This window comes from Marmota monax, unplaced genomic scaffold, assembly GCF_021218885.2.
Source record: "Marmota monax isolate L192 unplaced genomic scaffold, Marmota_monax_Labrador192_F-V1.1 WCK01_AAM20220418_F8-fsc00252, whole genome shotgun sequence".
Taxonomy (NCBI): domain Eukaryota; kingdom Metazoa; phylum Chordata; class Mammalia; order Rodentia; family Sciuridae; genus Marmota; species Marmota monax.
This window is the reverse complement of record NW_026692478.1, coordinates 893,522-915,245: the sequence shown is the minus strand read 5'-3', so window position 1 is coordinate 915,245 and position 21,724 is coordinate 893,522. Positions and strand designations below refer to the sequence as shown.

The 21,724-nt window shown below is 44.2% G+C and overlaps 1 protein-coding gene across 7 annotated transcripts in view; it reads right to left on the bottom strand.

The window, feature by feature from the left end:
* Ank1 (ankyrin 1) overlaps positions 1–21,724 on the bottom strand; it is a 202,792-nt gene that overhangs the window by 100,257 nt on the left and 80,811 nt on the right. The gene's annotated exons all lie outside the window — the stretch shown is intronic.

Genomic DNA, 21,724 nt, shown 5'->3' with positions numbered 1-21,724 from the left:
ACCACTCCCCTAAGTGACCAGCACAGTGTGGGGCAGCACCAGTCCCAACACTTGCTAGCTGATGTTTGAAAGATGGCACACCAGCCATTTATGCTAGTCATAAGGAAACTATGTCTAAGAATTGAATTGAAATAGAAAAGATTTAGACTGAATGGAAAGAATTTTCCAGCTATAAGGAATATAGGACTTAACAGAAATCATTATTCAGAAAGGAGTGATTCTTTGCTAGAGAGACTTCAGAATAGCAGAGGAAGATAACTCACCAATTGATATGGCAAATAGGAGCACTAGATAAATTAAATGAATTTGAAGTTTCTCTTTGGACCCTGGGGATTCAGAAAGATAAACCATTATATTTTCCCCATAACGGACTGCCCCCTCAACCCATCACTACCATACCTTCAGACACCAATAATCATCCTAATTCTTCTCCATCTCCTTCCCCCACCCCATACTTTAAGGCTGCACTTTTCAATGCAGGTATTAAGTGTGCTCAGTGGATCTACCAATGAGAGTCACCAAAATCACATCAGAACAACAGAACAGAATTGATGAGCTAAAGAAAAAGCTAGAGGTTCACAACAAAGACACACCAGGCCCCTTGTTCTATCCTACAGCTTCATGGACTCTGCAGGATTTTTCCAAGCTTGCTAAATACCGTACCAACTGCCTCTCTGCAGCTCCCTCAGCACGCAAGCGTAATGATGTGCTGGAGGCTTCAGCCGTGGCGCTCTGTCCTCTAACCTGCATTAAGCTTTGTTAGGAGGGGGCCGTGTAGGGAAGAAAAAGGGAAGAAACTCACTGGGCAACACTTAAAACTTCTGGCTTCCTTCTGGTTTGATGAGGCGGGTTGTCACCAGGATGGCGGGAACCTGGGATGGTTGATGGGTACGTGCAGTGAATCCCTATATGGCTGAATCACTCTGCTTTTCCATAAAAACCGTTGGGCTTTATTTGTGTGTGTGTGTGTGTGTGTGTGTGTGTGTGTGTGTTTCCAAGCCTAGAACAAAGAATCCTAAGCAAGTAGGGTTCTCAGATGATTCTGCCCCCCAGGATATTTTGTGGGGGGAGGTTGGAAGGAGCAGGCTGATTTAAGCAATAGCCAGCCAGGTATGTAAGGTAACTCTTCTCCAAAGGGACAGCAGAGCTGAGATTTGGGGCAGACTCAGAGTTCCAAAGCAGGGCATCCTGGTTCCTCAGCCCTATGGCAATGGCCATCCTGTTATAACCCACCTATGGGATCAACTCAAACCTGGAACTAAGTGCAACAACACAAGTTGCTTCTCAGCTTCTAAAAATACTTGATGTTAATCGATCTGCAATTGAGCTGTGTATATGTTTTGATAAGAGAAATTATTTTTCTCAGCTTTGGTGTCCACATCAGGAATATGAAAGCAGCTTCACCTACCTCTCCAAGTATTGTGAGAATCTAATGTGAAAATACCTAGCACTACTTCTGACACACAGTAGGTGCTCAATAAATGACAGCTGACCTTTCCACCCCCGCTTTCCTTCTTCTCAACTAAAGCTTTTGCTAAACTTCTTCCCCAGAGTTATAGAGTGTTACTGATCTTGCTTCTACCCTGTAAAATTAGGGCCTTATTATTATTTAACCAGGGTCTAATACCCATGGCCAAGAAGAGGACCCCTAGTTGCCGTAGCAACTAGATCTCTGGGGCTTCCTACACACTGTCTTCAATTTCCACATTCTCTGCATGGAAGACAATGATTCTCCAGTTGCGTATCCAACTGAAGCTGTGCTCCCAATCCCTTTCTGCCAGCTCCTCTCACAGTATTCCTGCCACACTGTGGCCTGCCGACTCTATCTATTCTGTCCCTCACCCACACAGGGAGTCACCCCAGTCCTTAGAGGCTCTGGGTACCACTGATAAGGGTGGGTACCAGGAGCTCCACCCTTTACTGAGAAAGGCCAGTTTATCAACACTTGAGAACCACCCTGGGGAGTTTGAAAACCATCAAGAACATCACTGTTGGGAAATTTATTTCTCACATACACATTGCAGTTTCCCTCACTACCCTACTCCCCAATTAATTAGAAAGCATCTTTATGGAATGTTCCATGAAAAGTTCCTTTGAGGGTCTTGGGGGTATAGCTCAGTGGGAGCCTCTGCTTAATCATGTGCGAGGTTCTGGATTCAATCCCCAGTACCATAAATAGATAAATAAATAACATTCAAATCCAATAAGAAATTGAGTCCAACTCCTTTAAAACTTTGTTATTTCTTTTTAACATTTATAGGAGAGTGGGGAGAGAACAGAGAGCCTTCGTTGTTTTTCTATTTAACATTGTGTAGTACATTTCCAGTGGCCAATTAGGTAACCCTGGGCATCTGCCTTTCTGGACGAAGAGATGGCAAGTATGGGGGTATATTTAGGGAGGTGACCAGAGCCGGGTATCAGGTCCCACTGTGTTGGCACTCTTCTCCATAGTGTTCCTTTTAAGAGGGTTGGCAGCCCTTGAGTCTATTTTTAGACCCATGAGAAAGGTGCTACATGGATTCCAGAGAAGACCAAATTAAACCTGGATTACTGCAGGAGGGACGGAGGGAGGGGGAGAGAGTACAGCTGAATCTAGGATTTTTCTCTTCCTTACATACAGGGTTCCCCTCATTCCTGGGATCAGATATTGACCGTCTTTCCAAAGGGATCAACTTGAGTCACATGCCCACTTTTGGGAACTGTCACATGGGATTTGATTCCTAGTGAGCAATGGTTGAAAAACGTTTTTCTATGGTCTATTTCTCATTATTGAAGTTTTTTGTTTTCTGGGGTGTTTTTTTGTGTGTGTGCGTGTGGGGGGGACGAGTGTTATGTGTATTTAGTGTGGTTGTTTTTGACACTGCTGGTCCTAGTATGAAAAATCAATATGAATTTTATATACCTGTTAAATCATATATTCTGGAATGACCACCCCATTCAGCAAGGCAGAGCTCACAGTCTGGAGTTTGCCAATAGGAGCATCCAAGCCAAGTCTGAGCTCCCAGATGGTCATTGTGCTCATACCTTGAAACCTGGTCCCTTGTGCTAAAAAGAAGGGTGGGGAGTGGACCCAAATGACAAGTCTGTAGGAAACAGGACTATTTTCAAAACAGTGAGAAATAAACAGGCATCCAACACCACGGTCTCATCAAATAGCCAGATGAAGAGAACAGAATGTTTTATGTTCAATAACAAATCTCAGCTTCACTATCCATTTCTCAGGATGAGAGAGAGAACTGGATTTTCTAAAGAATGAAATGCTTTGAAAACAAGCGAATGCTTCTGCAGAGAGGTGCTGGGACTTCCAGGGAGGTGAATAAAGGCAAGGTATCTTTTCAGATGATCCATTCATCTGGAGTCCCCATGACACAGAATTGCTCTACACTGATTTCTGGAGTTAAACAGGTTGAGTTGAGGAATTCCAAGTTGGTGCAAGAGCAACAGGAACCCACAAAATAAGAGTTTCTGATCAGCTTGGTCAAAACAACAGACGTGAATCTTAGCCCGGTACTGGCCGCACACCAGAGACTATAAATATTAACTGAATTGGAATCTCACTGAATCCAATTGCTTTCAATTTTAAAATGAGCCACATCAGTGAAAAACAAAAACAATCAGATGTCCAGGCTGGTTGACTAATCTGTTCATTTTCCCACAAGCTGTTATGGCTCCTGTGGAAACAGTCTGGGAACCACTGTCCTTTCCTAGGTGGGGAAGTTACAGTGGCTTTCCATCAAGCCCTGGGCCATGCCACAGAGAAAGGGCCCTGCCCCTCAATCCACACCTCTCTGTTCTTTTTTCCTATAATCTCCATTCCCAGTCCATCAGATCCATTCTGCTTCTTCCCTCTCAAGCAAAGAGGCACAGAGTTCTTCAATCACTCTTACCTCCCTGCAAGGGGGTAAAAAGTGGGATGTCATCAGGGTGCACCATCAGAATTCTAAGAGAAACTGCCATCATCCAGTATACTAGCCCATGCCGCCTAGCTATGCTTCATTCTCTCCACAGTTTGAGGAACGGGTTGCATTTAGAACTGACACTTCAGAACATATTGCTGATTGGGGAACCCAGACTACAGGGGAAATGACACATTCTGGAAAACATGTATGAACTGCATTGCCATAATGGTCTCATTTACTAAAACTACCTCTGGAGTTTCCAACATCATGGAAGCCTTCCTCTGCAGCCTGCTGTATGGGAAGAGGAAGAGTACACATTAGAGAAATTGCAAAATTAAACTCACTTTGATGGTGCTACATGGAAACTTTTTTTTTTTTTTTTTGTAAATGGGCTTGAGTATTGTCAGTGAGCCCCATGGTTCCAGAGTTTCTGAAGGATGCCCCAGGTCTGCTCAGACAATCCTGTATGGCATGCTCACCTGGTGCAAGCCAGGGTCCTACCCTTAGAAATGCAACCCTGTCTTATAGGAACGATCATCCATGTCTGGAAAGGCTGCCCAGTGATCTACTCAGGATGATCCACTCATGTCTCCCCTATATCAACTTGAAGGGAAAGAGTCAGAATGGGTGACCCATTGCCAGCCACAGGAAGACCTGCCTAAAGATTCCACTAGGACCTGTTTCTGAACAAGGCCAAAGAAGCTCCAGAAAGCAGATGCTAAGTCTTCTAAGGTAGTTCTGGATCTTCAGCCCAAGATGTGCAGTTTGACCAGCCTCTGAAGCGTAGCTCTTCCATTTGGGGAAGGCAGCCTGGAGTCATCCACTAGGAAATTGGCCTGGGAGCATTATACTTTGGGATCCCTTCCATGGCTTCTGGCCTATGAAAATTCACTGTAGTGACAATGAGAAAGATGGAGGAGCAGGAAGGGGAAAGGGCTTTTCAAAGAATAATAGCTGAAATTTATAAGACAGGTATTCTTCTAATCCCTTTTGACATCTTAACACTTTTAATTATCACAATCCTCCAGTGCGGTGGCTACTATTATTGTCCCCATTTTACAGAAGCAGCAGCTTAGGCACATTAAGTCCTTTTCTCAAAGTCACCCAAAGGTAAGATGTTGCTCTGTGCTCTGGTGCTGAAGTAGAGAGCTGCTCTACATTTTGCCCTTTTCTATGGGCCTAAGAAAGTTTTCTTGGGGCAAGTGAGAAAGTGAATTTTAACATTCTCCATTAGGAATTTCTCAGTCTTGGAAATTTGGGAATAATCTAGGCATCTTTATTAGTTTGACCTTTTTATACCAAAAAGACCCCAGCTACTGGTCAGATGCATATTGAGTTCAGAAATGTCAGGCCACTGTTGACATGAAGCTTGACCCTCCAGGACTTGATAAGAGGTGATTGACCAGAGTTTGTCCTTCCTGAGAGCAATAGGGAAACAGAGGCTCTTGGTACAATATGGTTGATTTTAATCTGTGCACTCTGAGTTCTCTGGAATAGAACAGTAACACCAATCCTGTCTTCTCAGCTACACACCTTCTGAACAAGGGGAAAGAAGCTCCAGAAAGCAGATACTAAGTCTTCCCAGGCAGCCTTGGATCTTCAACCCAAGAAGTGCAGATGAAGTAGAAGGAACCACAGGACCCTCTGCAAAGGAACCCACCTCTTCCCCTTCCTTCAGACCCTGGTGATCAGGGGTTGATCTGTTGGCCAAATGCTGACTGCAAAGGTTTCTTCTCTCCTTCCAGAGTCAAAACATTGTGAAGCAATTGAATAAAATTAAAACACTAACCAGCCCACTGACTGGCTCTAGATTTTGCCATTTTTCACAACTTACCAGCCAGACAAGTTCTTTCTTCCAAGAATCTCATAATCTCCTTTCAACAGGGTGCTTAACAGCTACCCCTAGAAAAGAGCTTGGCATCTGCTTTCTACATCCTAATCCTATTTTCTCTTTACTACCAAGGCAACAAGAGCAGGTGCCACATGTAAATATGTCACATGGGACGCATCATATTATTCTTAATAATTGAATCGAGACCATTATCTTTCTATTTAATCCTCTTGTGAATTCTGGCTGGCTCCTCTCTTGGCTATCTTTTCATACAGTATTTATATCACCCCCTTTATAATTACTTAAATAAAAGAGGTGAGCAAATAAGCCATACATCATCAGCTACATCTTCACTTCTCTCCCAATTCACACTTATCTGCAGAAAACCCCTCCTACACTGGGTGAATCCTAAGGGATGTTGTTAAGTTGGACATTTCTAACCTGCACAATAATGAAGAGAGTCTACATCGTCTGTTTTTTAGACTTTGGCTTCTCATCTTTTAAAAGAAATAAAATGTTGAAGCTGTATTGATGTTCTTTCCATCTCTAAAGTTCTATGACTTTATGAAGTGAAAACCTTATTTCTACTCCAAAATCAATCTTGAAATTCACTTCCATAAGCTGCTTTTTAAAATGGCCTTGATCAGCACCCTTGACCTTGAACTTCTAAGTAATGTCACATATTAGAGAAAGAATAGGAGAAATGGGCAGTGAATCAAGTATCACTAAAACAAAACAAAACTCCCAAACAATTATCATTTTTGGAATGACTGGGCTGGTTCTTAGGCTCCACAATGAAATAGTTCCAGGATTTCTGAAATAAGATGTTAAGATGCCCATTAATGATTTCAAAGGAAACAGTCTTTAGTGATTTTAGGATGAGGGTAAAAGATAAATTACCAATACAAGAACCTGGGGATATTCAATAGACATGCTTGTCCCTGTTCATATATTCTTTGATTCACATGTGAGCTATTAAACTGCCATGTGCAATCTGAGAGCCTGGTGGCAAACAGAGATATGGATTTTCTATGGTCCCTGCTCTTGGGAAGATCACAAACTGGCAAAGGTTAAAGCTGTAACTATATGGAAAATAAATAGGAAAAGGGTCAAATACCCAGTAAGACAATAGTTCAGGAGATGCCCTTGATAGTGTTGCAATTAAATACCAAATGAGAGGTTCCAACAAGGAGTCCTGGGAGTTCAAAGGAAGGACTGATATCAGGGGGAGTCCTGGTACTTAGAGGGATCTTGTATGCAGCACTGAGATTTGAACAGAATCTTAAAGGACTGCCAGGTTTCAGGAAAATGTGTGGATCAATTTCAACACCACCCATGCTTATTTGGAGTCTAGGTGGGGTCTAGGTGCTTGGTTCTAGAAGAGAATCCAAAAGAATGCATGCTTCCTGATCTCCCAGATAGAACAAGTGGATCCAGAAACAAATACTTACAAATTAAAACTCATATGCTATGTAACAAAATTAATGGACCTACCCTTGGGAATAGTGTGAATATTATGCAAAAGGATAATTCATGCCTAACAACAGCATAGCTTTCAAAATTTCATGTCTCCTGTCCTGAGATTAAAGGGCATTTCCATCCCATACAAAAACTTTACGTGAAGAGAAAAATGAAATAATTTTCAGATTCATTCATTCATTTAAAAATATGTGTGTGCCTGCCAGGTGCTGGGCACTGTGGAGGATCCAACAATGAACAGACAAAATCCTGCTCTCAGACACATACATTCTAACATGAGGAAGGGGAGGTAGATGGATGAGCAGTGAGACCTACATTCTATCAGGAAGTAGTAGATGCCAAAAGGGAAATCAAACAGGAAAAGGGATGGAGAGCCATCCGTGGTGTTAGATAGCATTAGATATGGGAGGCCTGGGGGTGGGGTGCGGTGGGGTGGGCTGAACACAGGCAGGGAATGGACATTTTGTACCTGGACAGGCAAACTTATGAGAGGTAATGATAGTTGTAGAACATTCTAGTGCTCACTCCCACCATCACCAAGATATGGTCCTTAATCTGGAAGGCTCTCTTCTGTACCTGTAGACTCTATGCAACTTTTGATGCCCTAAGACAAGAAGCTAGAGATGCTGGTGGAGGAACCCAAAGAAAGAAAAGATAGTAATAGGTAACATATTGGGGGTGCGAGGCACTTTTCTATGCACTTTAAAAGTGGTAACTCAGCTAACCAGTTAATACACAGTGACTTTATAAATTAGGTGCTCTAACTATCCTTCTTTTACAAGTAGAAAGCAGAGGCACAGAGAAGTTAAAAAATCTTGCTCACTGTCACACAGCACAGAAGTGGCTGGGCTAGGATTCGAATTCAGCAATTGGAGCCAAGTCTGCAGTTGTAAGCATTCAGCTCTAGTGCCTTAAAGATGTGGACTGCAAGACCACAGAAGAACAGAAAACTCAGGAACTCTGAGGAAGTAATGGTAAGAGACGCGGCATCTGGCTGCAGTGGAGATGAGAGATGGCCTTGGGAAGTCTCTGTTCTCTGCCAGCAGCCTGCCAGGTTGCTCAGCAGTACTCTGTCCAGGCCACTTATTCAGATTGATATTCAGCATCACCCAGCACCTACCCTGCACTGGGGCCAATCTGGGGACACTGAGGTCAAAACAGCTGAAGCTGTACCCTCCCAGGCCCCCCATTGTCCCGTTCTCCCTGGGGACTCACCTGAGTGTGTCCAGCTGATCCTAGCAGATAGGAGACCCAAGTTTACCTCCTCTGAATTTTTAACCAATAACTTTCAATTATTTCCTCTTAGACTCCCATTGAATTCATAAATAGCATTAACATTTTTCAAAGGCCTGTAGGAGTTTGTTGAGTTAACCCCAGTGACTCATTATTACAGCATCCAGCTCATTTTCCTCTCCTCCAGGGAATGAGACATCCTCCTACATCCCGCCCAGGGAAGGGAGGGGATTAGACTCTCCTCTTAGTAGATTTGTCCCCCGCCCCTCCCCACCAAAATGGGCTGATGCTTCTTGGACCCACAGGGTGATGGTTTTCCCCAGTCTGAGGCCTGAATAGCTCCAGTAGTTTTTCAGACCCACCCACTTGAAAGGAATGTGTGTCTACATACGTGTGTGTGTGTGTGTGTGTGTGTGTGATCAGTGAAACCAAGAGTAGGTTAGAGGGTTAGGCTCTGGAGGCTGAGGCTGGGGGTGGGGAAGGTTGGTGAGGAGGATAGACAGCTGTTAGACTCACTGTCCTTTCCATGGGCAAATGTATTTATAGTTTACTAGACAAATTACTTAAAGGGGATATAGGCAGATGGCAGTGGGGAGAGAAACACTACCGAAAAAAAAAAAAAGAAAAGAAAAAGAGTGTGTGGTTTTGGCATTGAGCTTCTAATCTCATCTCACTAGAAAGCAGGTGAAATCCCTAACCAGAAGTGCAAAAGAGAAATGTTCATGCTCTGTTCTACATTTCTGGAAAGCCTCCCTCTCTGGAAAAAAATATTGCCATTTTCTGTCTTAATTGGGGACTCCATTTGGAAGGTAGCAGAGAGGCAATCAAAATGATGGGAGGGGAGTTCACCTGAGGTCTGTGTACCCCCAAAGTCTCTTCAGCAGCCTCAATCTTCCCCTGCCCTCTGCAGTTTCCTAGAATGTCGGCAAGCTCTGGACCATGCACCTACCTGCCAGGACTCCCTGCCTAGCAGCCCTTCCCTAATTGGAAAGGCCACCATGTCAGGCAATTCCAAGTGACTCTCTTAGGCAGGGTGCCATATGAAGCCATTCCCCTGACCCAGCAGAGTTGTGCAAGGCACTGGTTGTTTGGGCACCACATCCCAAGGATCCCAGACATGGAAGCACTTTGAGGACCCCCTGTCCAGCTTCTGAGCCCAAAGTGCAGTGCAGATCTCAGCTTTCCCTACCTCCCCACTTTCCTGTCTATGCCCACCCCCACCCTCTGCACCTGGCCTCTGCCGAGGAAAAAACAGAGTCATTGCCCACTCAAACAAATGTCGAGTTCATGGAAAAGGTGGCACCAGAGACCAAGGCTTCTGTCTCCTGGTCCAGCACAGTCCATGACACTCCTAGAGTCTGCACAGATGGCCCCTGTCCCTGACCTGAATGGGTGGAAACTGAACTGAGGACACAGAGACTAAGAACCAAAGGAACAAGGTGAGGACACAAATCCTGCTCCAGTTTGGAGCCCCTCAGGCCTGAGAAGGGAAGGCAGAGGGTCCTGAAGGCCAAACGGGGTAGGAACAGATGTCAGTGTCAGGGTCCTTTCCAGAATCCAGGACTGGGAGGTGAGAACAAGTGCTGGGGGTAAGAACAAATAAAGTGGGGGCTGTGGGGACATGGCTGATGACAGAGCTAAGGTCCATGTTAGCACCAGGGTCAGAGTGGTAAGAAACTACTCTGTCAAATTGGGAATGGAGCTATGTAAACCCAAGGATTTAAATACTTTGGATTTTAAATACTTAGGAGCTCAGTAACTACTCCACGAGCCCTCAGCACTCACCAGCACCAGCCTCAGGGCCTCAGGAGCCTTTCAGCAAGGAGCCCTGCCCTTCCCCATGTACCCTCTAAGCTCAGACATTAACCCCTCTCCCCTGCACCCAACTTATTTTGGGAAAGTCCACCCTCACTACTGGATTTTCCAATGAAAGAAAGAACTGTGCATTTCCATAGAGAACTACTTGACCAAACCTGCAAACACTCAAGGCCAAAATGCAGGGCCATAGTGTAGAGAAGCCCACCTCTATCAGGTGAGGATGTGGCTGGCATTTCTTGGGTAGGTATTTCAAACTGGGAGAGCAAAGCTGGTATCTTTCAGGGCCCTCACGGTCATTCCATCACAGGCCCCACTAACCAGCAAGTCTCTGAACCCTTCTTATCCCAGTTTCCACCTCTGCAAAATGAGATTTTATTTCCCAGTGAGAACATTATGTCACTCGGTCCTGCATCCAGCAGGCCTGTCCCCTGAACATCTGTAAGGCTCTCCCTGCTGGCAGGTATTTCCCTAAAACTCAGGAGGGACAGGGATGGCCTGTTAAGAACCATCTCAGGTGATCTCAGATTCCTGGTGAATCAAGCTCTAAGCATTTTATCTGAATCAAAATCAACTAAATTGCATAAATTGATTTTTATTTCATCTTACACATTTGGAGATAGAACCGCTCTAATCACCTACACAAATCTAAGCAAACAACGTACAAATTTGGATCCCAAATGAGAAGAAAGATTCTATCTGACTTAGCTTATAAAATTTCAAGCATTTCATTGACTTGATCATTAGGCACCAGCTGATCAGAAAGTCCCAAGATTTCTAACTACTGTATCCAAATCAAATACGCATTTCTAAAATATCCACACTGAAAAAAGCTTCTTTGATCATTCCAAATCCATTTCACCTGATTGAATGATTTTTCTCATTTCCACTGAGAGCTGTTAAACCAACCATGCAAACTATCAAAACCCCACAAGCACAGGAGGAAAAAAAAATTGACAACATTTGGATAAGTCAGTCCTTAGCAAACAAAAGTGTACCTGATTGAATGTAGCACATGAAGTTTTTGTTAATCAAACCCTATTTCCTCTTGAACTTTTCTATCTGATAATCAAGTCATTAAAGGGGATCATTTTGAAGAATCCTATTCCTGGTCCATGTACCTGTTCCTCTTTTCAAATGCTTGACAGGACTCTCCCCATTGAAGAATCCAATTTGCTGGAAAGTTCTTTCTTACCTACAGTCAACATCTGCTTTCCTGTGACTTCTACCGACCCCTTTCTCTGGCCCTTGTCTTGGAACACACCAGGGTAAGTCTCTGCTTTTGCTGGTGACAACCTGGTACAATTGGGGACTTTTCTTCAGCCTCTTGAATCTTATTTCTCTTCTGTTCCTTCAAATTTCTCCCAGCCATGGTTCCAGACCTTTTCCCTTGCTGACTACCCTCTGCCTACATGATGTTCCAATGATCAAAGTCTCTCTAAAATCAAAAGCTGAACATAGTCTTTGCAAAAGAACCTGACATCGTGTTTCCCAAAGTGTGTTCCCAGGAATACTAGTCCTGGGCAATGTCACCTACTCCAGCACAAAAGATGTGCAGGACAGTGTATGTGGAAAATGTGAACCCTGTCCTGTCTTTAGAGTCTCAAAATGAAAAAGCTTTTTAAAGCTCGGAGTGATTGTGGAGAAATCTGATTAATAGCATTTATTTTATTTTTTTAAAATATTTTTAGTTGTAGATAGACAGAGTACCTTTATTTTGTTTATTTAGTTTTTTTATGTGGTGCTGGGGATCGAACCCAGGGCCTCATGCATGCTGGGCAAGTGCTTTACCGCTGAGCTACAAGCCCAGCCCTGATTAATAGCATTTAAGCTAATGTTTCTCAAATGTAATTAATAATAAATCTTTATTTGCCTCCTGCTTTGGGGGAGGCTGGTCACCTTCACTCTGACTGTCCTCCAACTGGTGAAGTCTTATAACCCTTCAGTATATTCCTCTACCTCCCTTTTTCACCCTACCCCCATCCACACCTGCAGCCCCCAGCTTTTCTGGCGCCCAGGAATTAACAACATAAAAATAAAGAACTTACATAATAGCTAACTTGTATTTTATAGATTCCTTCTTAAAGCAAAGCATCCTTTTGGGATATAATTAATAAAGGCCTTAATTTTTCTAATTTGTGCATGTGAACTTAAGCATAATAAAATTGCATCTCTTCAGTAGGACCCGTAATGCAATCCAAAACTGCCACCTACCACAAGGATATTTTTTGGATGATGGATGTCTGTCATTAAATCCACTGACACACATGAGAAGCAGGCTGAGAACTGGAAACATTTTCAGATCCTTTTAGCATGGAGTGTATCTGGATCTATTCTGTTGAGGCATTTTTGTGCCTCCCACAAAAATTTTTATGTACGATATTTTTTCACATGCACTTGGGAGCTAACTCCTTAAAGAAACCCCATGGTGAAACTTTTGCAAAGTAAATAAACATGCTGTAATGCAGCTTTTTTTTTTTCTGTTTTAGTACTGGGGATTGAACCCTGGGGTGCTGAGCCGCATCTCCAGCCCTTTTTATTTTTTTCATTTTGATGCAGAGTTTCACTAAGTTGCTTAGGGACTTGCTAAGCTGCTGAGTCTGGTCTTGAACTTTTGATCCTCCTGCCTCAGCCTCCTGAGTCACTGGGATTACCAGTGTGCACCATCATATAGCTGTTTTCTGTTTGTTTTAACTTACATAGGTATTGAGGTGGTTTTGGTTTTGGTTTTTGGAATAAAGAGGACAGCCCTGTGGATCCCATAAGGGTTTGTGGAAGGAATGGGCAGAGTAGGTGATATGAAAAGCCCCAAAGCAGGCCCTGTCATGCCACACCCTTCTGCAGGACCAAACTCTCTCACCTTTGGAGTCAGCATTTGGCATGTAGGCTTCCAGGACTTCCAGGTGAAATGCCCTGTATGACCCCGGAAGAGCAATGCTGGCATCTTCCAGCCTGGCTCTGGCCAAGCGCGGTTGTGCATGCCTATAATCCCAGAAGTTCACACCTGTGTAGAGCTTAGAACGGGGCCTGGCTCAGGTCTCCTCACTTTTCTTGCTCACTTGAACAACTGCTTTCTGTTTTAACTGCTAATACCTAAGACTCAATTATCCATGACTCTCCCCTGGACCATTTGGCATCTCCCTCCTGCCTGACTTCTCTTCCCCTGGGCTCCCCTCCGTTCAGCTCATACTGGGCCAGATTCAACATCTGACCCATAGCCAGGATCCTTAGGCCCAGAGCCCTCCACTGCTCCTCGCTGCTCTCAGGTTCTTCAAACACCTTGGCCCTTGCACTTCCACTTTCCAGCCAAATTCCTGCCCCATCACAGCCTCTTCTCTTCCCAAGCGTTGAACTGCTCTGAAATGCCTGGCCTGCTCTGGGTTCTCCTGCTGTTGTCTCCTCGGATTCCCCTCTACTCTCACAAGTCTGCACCAGACCTGTCTCTCAGAACTAACTTGATGCTGCTCTCTACCTGGGACTTCCCTTGATTGCCTCAACTGGCAACAGTCTCACCCTCCTCTGACTCTCTAAAGCATGTTGTCCCTTGTGGCAGATCCCTTCTTCATTCTGGACTATTGTTGTTTCGGTCCCTGCCTCATCACCCCTTGCAGGTTCTAAGCACTTTAAGAGCCACCAGGATACTTTCTATCTGCGTCTTCCTGAAGCCTTACCCATCTGGGGTTTTCAGTGATTGCTTATCAGCTCTAAAAATGCCACAGAGCAAGACGCTAAAGGAACAGTAAGGGAAACAAGTCAGGACAGGGCATCAGGAACAGGGACTCCCCCAGCGAGTGATAGGCAGGACAAGAGGAGCATCTCAGACAGCCCTGAATGTTGTCCCTGAGCCCCGAAAGAACTGCCTGGAGAGGAGACTCACTGAACTGGGGACCATTAAGACAGGCCCCACCTACTTCACAGTTATCAGTAATGTCCCTGAGCAGGATGCACCCTTACCACTAAACAAACAAACTTAGTTGCCAACAAACAAAACCAAGACCCTAAGCAACAAGTTGAGGCTGCCGTGGTCACCACTTGCTCTAAATTTACATCCCATTTATTCAAAAAAGCTAGAGATGAAGTGCCCAATGGCCATGATGCAAATGAGTGGAGCAGGGAGAAGGGGCTCCATACAGCTATCCCAGTTCTAGATCATCTAGATACCACTTTGCACCAGGTAAATCCAGAACAATCTGTGAACACTGCTCAGTGCTGAACACTGGACCCCTCTGTGGATCACTGTTTTTCACATAGAGAAACAAGGACATTGAAAATGAAGTGATATTTCAAAATTCCACTGGAAGACAGTCTAGATGGAGACTAAAAATTGAAACCTCCCAACTTAGTTCATCATTCCATCTGCAGATGTTTTTTTGAAACCAAATCTGAGAAAGATTGCTGTTCTAATAAAAGGCTCTTTCCATGGGGGATTCCATAAAGGGAAGAAGAAAGGTGGGGGGGGAGAACAAGTCCTACTTAATGAACCACTCAGGGCAACAACCCCGACACATTTCCACACATTTCACACAAAGTCAAGTTCAGTTTATTGGTCATTCATTTTTTAAAAACTCTACATGTATTTATTTATTGCACAAGACATCTCAAAGCAGTGATGGGTTAGCCAGCTGCTGATGGAGGCCACTGCCCTGAAGAGGACCAGAGGCTGAGGAGAGGTGAAAGGCCGGGAAAGCTGGGGGTGGTGCCTGCTCTGATCCAAAGTGGGGGCAGCATTCAAATTGGGGCAGAGAAACAGGGAGGAAGAGTCAGGCCCAGACTGGAGGGGAGGGGTATGGTCCGCTGGTGATTCTATCAGAAGCCTGAAGAAGTTGGATTGGAAAGTTCCATGCCAGCTGATGATCCTGAATGGCAATTCCCACGCATTTGACAATGAGAAGTGATGGCTTCAGTATGAGAGAATGAGCTGGACTTTGTACCTGCACAGGCCTCAGACAGAATAGAGGCCCTGGTACTCTGAGCTCTAGTTAATCCTCATCCTCAACCTGATGGTGGTAGCTGGGAGAGGTGAGGAAATGGGAATCTTTGATATAACATTATCTTTTAGGTGGTAAACCACCAAATCAACACAGAAAGCATGATGTGAGTTAGCATCAGACATCCTGGAAAGGCAGGATATCTCCCAAATAAACAGCAGTCAGAACATGGCTTATTTGATTAAGGAGAACTCAAAGAAGAAAAGGAAAAATAATAATGGCCCAGAAATGACAAGTCTGCCAAGACACCAATGCCGCCCCATCTGGTACCCCCAGTGGAGGTGGCTCAGTTGCCACAATGCTCTGGCCCAATAAGCCTAAAAGTGGCTTCAGAATCTTTATCAAAACAACATCCCAGCAGCTGCTATCAAATAGGCTAGCATTGACATCAGGCAATGAGACTCATTTTCTATTCTGATGTTGTTGAATCAGCAATTTGTAACAAATGTGATGCTCCCGGCTATGAGCATGAATGATTCATCAGGCCTTTCCCAGTCTTGATGACATATTCTTCAAGATTATTTCCCCTCCTGTTTCTCTGATTGCACACTTACCAGGACCCTGGCTCTAACTGATTGGACATTTAGATTTTCTTAATGGAACAGAATTCACTGACCAGAGAACACTGATGAACAAGAACACAAAAGAAGACCAAAGGACCGAGGGAGTCACAATGAAAAATATTTTCAAAAACTCAAGTGACTGGGGCTAGATTCGAGACCATTGGTCACTAGTATGAGCAGCTGCTTAATGTCCTCAGACACTAACCTTATCTTATCAACCTTGCTAATTGCAATAAGACTCAGTTTCCTCATTTGTAATGTGGGTAGTGACTCTATATGTGATTGTTTTAAATATTAAATGAGTTGAGATAATTAATCACAGAGCATCGTGGCTGGGACATTAGCAGCTTCCCAGTAAAGTTAACCATCTCCCGTTACTCTTGACTCTGGACCACATCAATTCTCACTTGTAGACTGGCAATATTCTCCTAACTGGTTTTCCCTCCGGTGGTCCCAGCCAGAGTAAGGCGTCTTCTGAAGTACAAATTGGATCTTGACACTTTACTACTCAAAAACCCTTGCCAGCTCCCTGAAAACTTATAGGCTAATGTTCAGAAACTCACAATCTAGCCCTGCCTAGCTCTTGAGCCTCTTCTCCTGAAGCTCTCCATCACCTCTGTCCCTAGTGACCTGGATCATGCACCTTTACAAAACATGCCAGACGCGTGTTCCCTTTCCATTGTACTTTCTCTGTTTTGTGAAATTCTGCTGATTCTCAAGACCCAATCAGAGTTCTCTTCCTCTAAGAAGTTTTCCTCTGTTTCTTGGTCAGAATAATTAGTTTTCCTTCCTTTTAGGCTTCCACCCTACTTGTTTCAATCCACTAATAGAGCATTTCCCACTGCTGTGGGTCAGGGAGTTATTTATTGATGTTGTTTATTGATGTTTCCTACTCAATAAATTCTGTTGACCTGTATCAAAGGTATGTAAAACTATTAATCCAGAGAAGAACTTGTGATCCCTCCCAAAAAGTTATAATAACTAACATTCCTGAAATGGAAGGCACCGATCTGATGTATTTCTACCAACAAAACTAAGGCAATCACTATAGCCTCCAGCTGACAGATGGAGGCATGGAGGAGTATACATCTGGCCCCAGGGTAACTTCTAGAAAGTGACTAAGTGTTCTGGCTGCAGAGCCCACAGACTGGACCATCTGCTGTGCTGCTGGACTACCGCACTCAAACACCAGCCTTTAGATCCTGCTTGGGCAAGGCCACCTACACCACCATACACCCCAGACACTGAAGGCTGGGGGGCAGAAGAGACAGGCATATAAAACAATAGTTTCAGCATGCTCAGGAGAAGTGAAGAAAATATGTCCAGTGAGTATCAGTCTGGAGAGTGTAAGGAAACAGACACAGGCTGGACCCAGCTGCCAGACTTGGGCCAGGTGATTATCTGCTCATCTTCCTCTCCTCAAATGGAAAGTAAGGATAATAACACAGATCTCACGAGGTAGTTTCAATACCACATTAAGATGAAGGCTGTAAAGAAAGTGCAGTTCTTGTTATATTGTAAAACAATAGCATTCCATGCACAGCATTTGAAAGGCTAGTGGTGGGGGAAAGGAGTAAAGCCCCAGGGAATTCAGGCCAAGAAGTCTAGCTGATTCCTGGGTTGACCCCATGGTCACCTGGATGCCATGCACATGTGAAGAGCATTCGTCATCCACAGAACTCCTGCCACTGACCCCTCTTTCCATTTTAAGTTCACCCATCCCCCATCAAATTGTGTGTTCTATATCATGGCTGACCAGACCATTAGGGACCCAATAACTCAGGATAAATGAATGTTTAGGAAGAAATATGAATTCCAGTGTGGCTGTCCCATGTAGGGAAGCGAGCTGTTCCTGCCCTTGACCCTGGTCCTAGCACCTGCTCTTCCCTATCTGTTCATGAACCTGCCCTGAACTCCACTCCTCACTGTTAACTTAATCCTCTAAAAATCCCAGTAAGAATTAGTCCCTTGCATCTGTATAACTCAAGATCCTCTTAGAAAGATGTCAATGTATGCAATTAATGGAAAATTTTTAGAGATAAGCCCCCTTTAAGGAAGAATCTCCAGTGATGGACATGTGGGCTTCATGGCAGATAGGTGGCTAAGGTGTTCCAGGACTTGGACATTCGGCTGGCACTTTCAAATTACATCATGGAGACAGAAACGTTGGGACTCAGGACAGATCTGACATGTTCCACAGATGTTGGATAAATGGTCCCCAGTCATTTCCTCCTTCTGGAGCAAAAAGGAACCACAAACACACACCAAGACCCACCCCAGCTCATCCCAGCTCCCGGAGGCAGCCTGCTCAGCTGCTAATGGGTTTTCTGAGGAGCTGGAATCTGTTCCATTGTTCGAAAACCTTCATCACCCATGATCAACAGCTCGGCCACCAGGGAACTAAGGAGAACAGCTAGACCAAAGCCAGCTTATTTCCAGCTTTGATAGGCTTTCCAAAGGAAATTGAAACCAGGTGCTCTTTCTTCCAAAATATTGCCTCTTGTCCCACTTTTGGAGAGAGCAGGACAGTTTTCTGACTAATATCACCCCTTCCCCCCCTCCCCCGGGAGGGTTAGAGAATTTTCCCACTACCTTCCAAAGACAACTGGGTCCAGAGGAGCTGGGGGCAAGGGCTGCTTGCTTGTTCTGTTTTTACTACTTTGTCCATAAACAAGTTTTGTCTTCAGGCAACACACGCTGTTTCCATTCCTGTACCTCCTACCACTGCTCGCTAATAGGTTTTAGCAGCTGGTTGGTCAGGCCCACTAGCAATGGGACCGCTTCCTCCCTTAATGTGTTTTCCTTCCTGTGCTGGGACACTAAATTCAGGAGATAAATCAGCCTCTACTCTGATAGTGAGCCACAAAGGGAGGATGGTGGTCAAGGGTGAGCGGGAGGTGAGGGGAAAAGGCAATTCCACTTCTCACTCGACTTCTAATTGGTTGTCAGTGCCTGCCTGAGAATGATGACAAGCTTTGCACTTGCCCAGAGCAGGTTCACCAGGGCTGGAGTCCAGATCAGGGGTGCCTTAGAAACTGGAATATCAAGCTAGCTGGGACCTTGGGCCATTAGGCTACGACCACCTGCTTCTGCACAGGGCCTGCCTAGAGAATTGCTTTCCAAATTAATAGCCCAACCAACATATTCCTAGCAGTCGATGCTCACAATTTGGGCAAGTGAAAGGAAAACAAGAGCTCACACCCATTCATGGTTTTAAATCAATTCATCTAACAAATATATTTTTTCCATCCCACATTCAAGACTTCAGGGGATGCTGGGGGAAAATAAGAGGAAGTGACTCAAAGATGAGTCAGGTGTGGGTGCTGCCCTCCTCCCACCCTAAGCCCGTAGGAGAGCTGACATAGAAGTAAATAAATGTAAAGGTGTGGAAAATGAGAAGGGCCTCAGGAAGGTTCCCGTAAGGTGCAATGAGAGTTCAGAAAAAATTATCTTAGGATTATTTTTTTTAAATCCCAAGAGCAAAGTAAAAAATCTTCTATGCAAACCGTTAGAGCGATCGCTTTCAATTGCAGGTTTGCAACCAGACTGGCAAAGAGTAATCAGTCATGAGGTGTTTTGCAAGCAATTTTATTGTTCATTTGTTAGTGTCACCAATATTTAATGAGCACCTACTACATGCTGGACACTACAGTAAATGTCAAGGATGTAATAATGGATAATAGCACAAATCTCACCCATGTGAAGCCTATAAATATAATATAAAAATGTCTACAGGCACCCCGCCAAGGGAGCTAACAGTGTGCCTGAAGCCATGATCCTGGAAAGACTGAGTATGAAGCAAGGCTGGAAAGATGACAGAACCAGGACTAAAACTGCCAGATGAAGGAGACTGGACCCTGTCCTCACAACACCGTGAAGAAGATTTAAAACAGAGGGTGACAGGGTGAGATTGCCCTTTCTCAAATAGTGCTTTGGTTGCAGCCCTGGGTCCAATCCCTAGCTCTACAAAAGAAAAGAAAAGAAAAAGTGTCAAAGGGAAGGAAGACCTTGCTCCTTTTTACATCAGAGCAAATTTGAGGTTCCCCTCTAGCAGCTCCACTCTCACGTGCTTATGCCCAATGAGCGTTCTTGACAGCTAGCATTCCTCAACGCTCATCTGCTTCACCCACACCAGGGTTCAAAGAAGACCAGGGATCATTAGCAGCTGTGTGATTACAAATTACCATACTGCATACTAATTGTGTTTTGATGGTGACTTCTGTCTCCTTTTTAATTTTATTGATGGTGATTTTTTTTAACATAAGGAGCACCTGTGGCCCCACTTATTTTCTCATTACATTTTGAGAGTGTAAAGGAGAAGAGGTGTATCAATACACCACCAGATTATAACCATGGAAATACCATGCATAACTACGTTAACAACCAGCCCTGCTATTCCAGAGGGAGAAAAAAAAAAGTTGAGAACAATTGCACTAGAATTCAGTGAGAGCAGTGTGGATTGATTTGGTTTCAAAGGTGTCAGGAAGTGGCAGGCACAGGTAGAATTCAAATCATACTGGTTTTTATTTGTCTCATACTAAAACCGCCTAAAGCCTCCTGTCTCAAGGTAAAAATAAAATCCTCACAATGATGTATAAAATCCTTTATTTTCTGTACCCATGCCTCTGCTCCAGTGTCTTCTCCCTGCTACTTCTGTGACCTCACCTTCTCCAGCTCCTCCTTCCTCATTCTGTTCCAGCAACACTAGTTTCTTGGTTATTTCCACAATACATGCCTTCCCCAGGACCTTTGCATGTATTGCTTCCTCTGCGTCTTCCTCCTGATTGCGGCATAGCTCTAGCCCTTACCTTCTTTAAGTCTTTGCTCAATAGCCCCTCACTAAGGCTTCTTCTGAACACACTATTAACTTGTAGACCTCTCCAACCTTCTTATTCCTCTTGCCTGCTACTCACTCCCCACAGTACTTATTACCTGGTGTGTGTGTGTGTGTGTGTGTGCGCGCGCACACGCACATGCATGTGTGTGCGGTGCTAGGACTGAACCCAATTCTCTCTTTCATGCTAGGCAAGTGTTCTACCACTAAGCTACACCCCCAGTCTTTTGGTAGATGTGTAATTTACTCATTTACTTCATTTTTCACTTTTTCCTTCACCTATGGGAACATAAGCTCCATGAGGGCTGGATCTTAGTCTGTGTGGCTCACTCTTTTGTCACAATGCCACACAGGACTTCGAATGTCACTTGATAAATGTTTGTTGAAAGGTGTTCAACAAACATTTATGAAAGCCTTGAGGACAAAGGCTTTCAGTTACTTTACCTTTGGAGAGCCCTCTTATCTTTTTCTCATATTTTTTTGGCAAGAATTACAAAAAACCCTGCCTTTCTAAATATGTCTCACTTAGATTAATTTCAAAAGAAGTCAGCTGGTTGTTCAGACTCTGGCCAAACCATTTTGAACTAGCTGAGGGGTGGCAACCTGGGCTGAAAAGCTAATTATATCTGATTCCTAAAGTCAGGGACCAGCTGAATTTATTGACTCTGGTTACAATGACCAACTCTGAAGTCTTTTCTTTCCTTTCCAAATGCACTTATAACCTGCCACACTTCAGATTCATAGCATACCCTATTCCCAGGCAAAGAAACTGAGACACAGAGAAAAGCGGCTCTCTCAGGGTATTAGGTCAGTGAAAGCATACCACTCATTTTACACATTCTGTTCAAGGGAGATTCCTTATTCCTGCAAAACACAAGACTTGTATTTGGGCCTGAGGACAGTTGACCTGCTCTTCTTAACCTCTCTTCTTCCTGTGGTCTGTTAAGAGCAGGCCCTATGAGGATCTCTAGAACGTAGGTTCTAGCATGGTGCAGCAAAAGGGAAAGACCTGGATAAACTTAACCTGGTACGTGCTACTAGTGGGACCACAGTGGGAGTCCCTAGATTTCTCCACAGAAGCT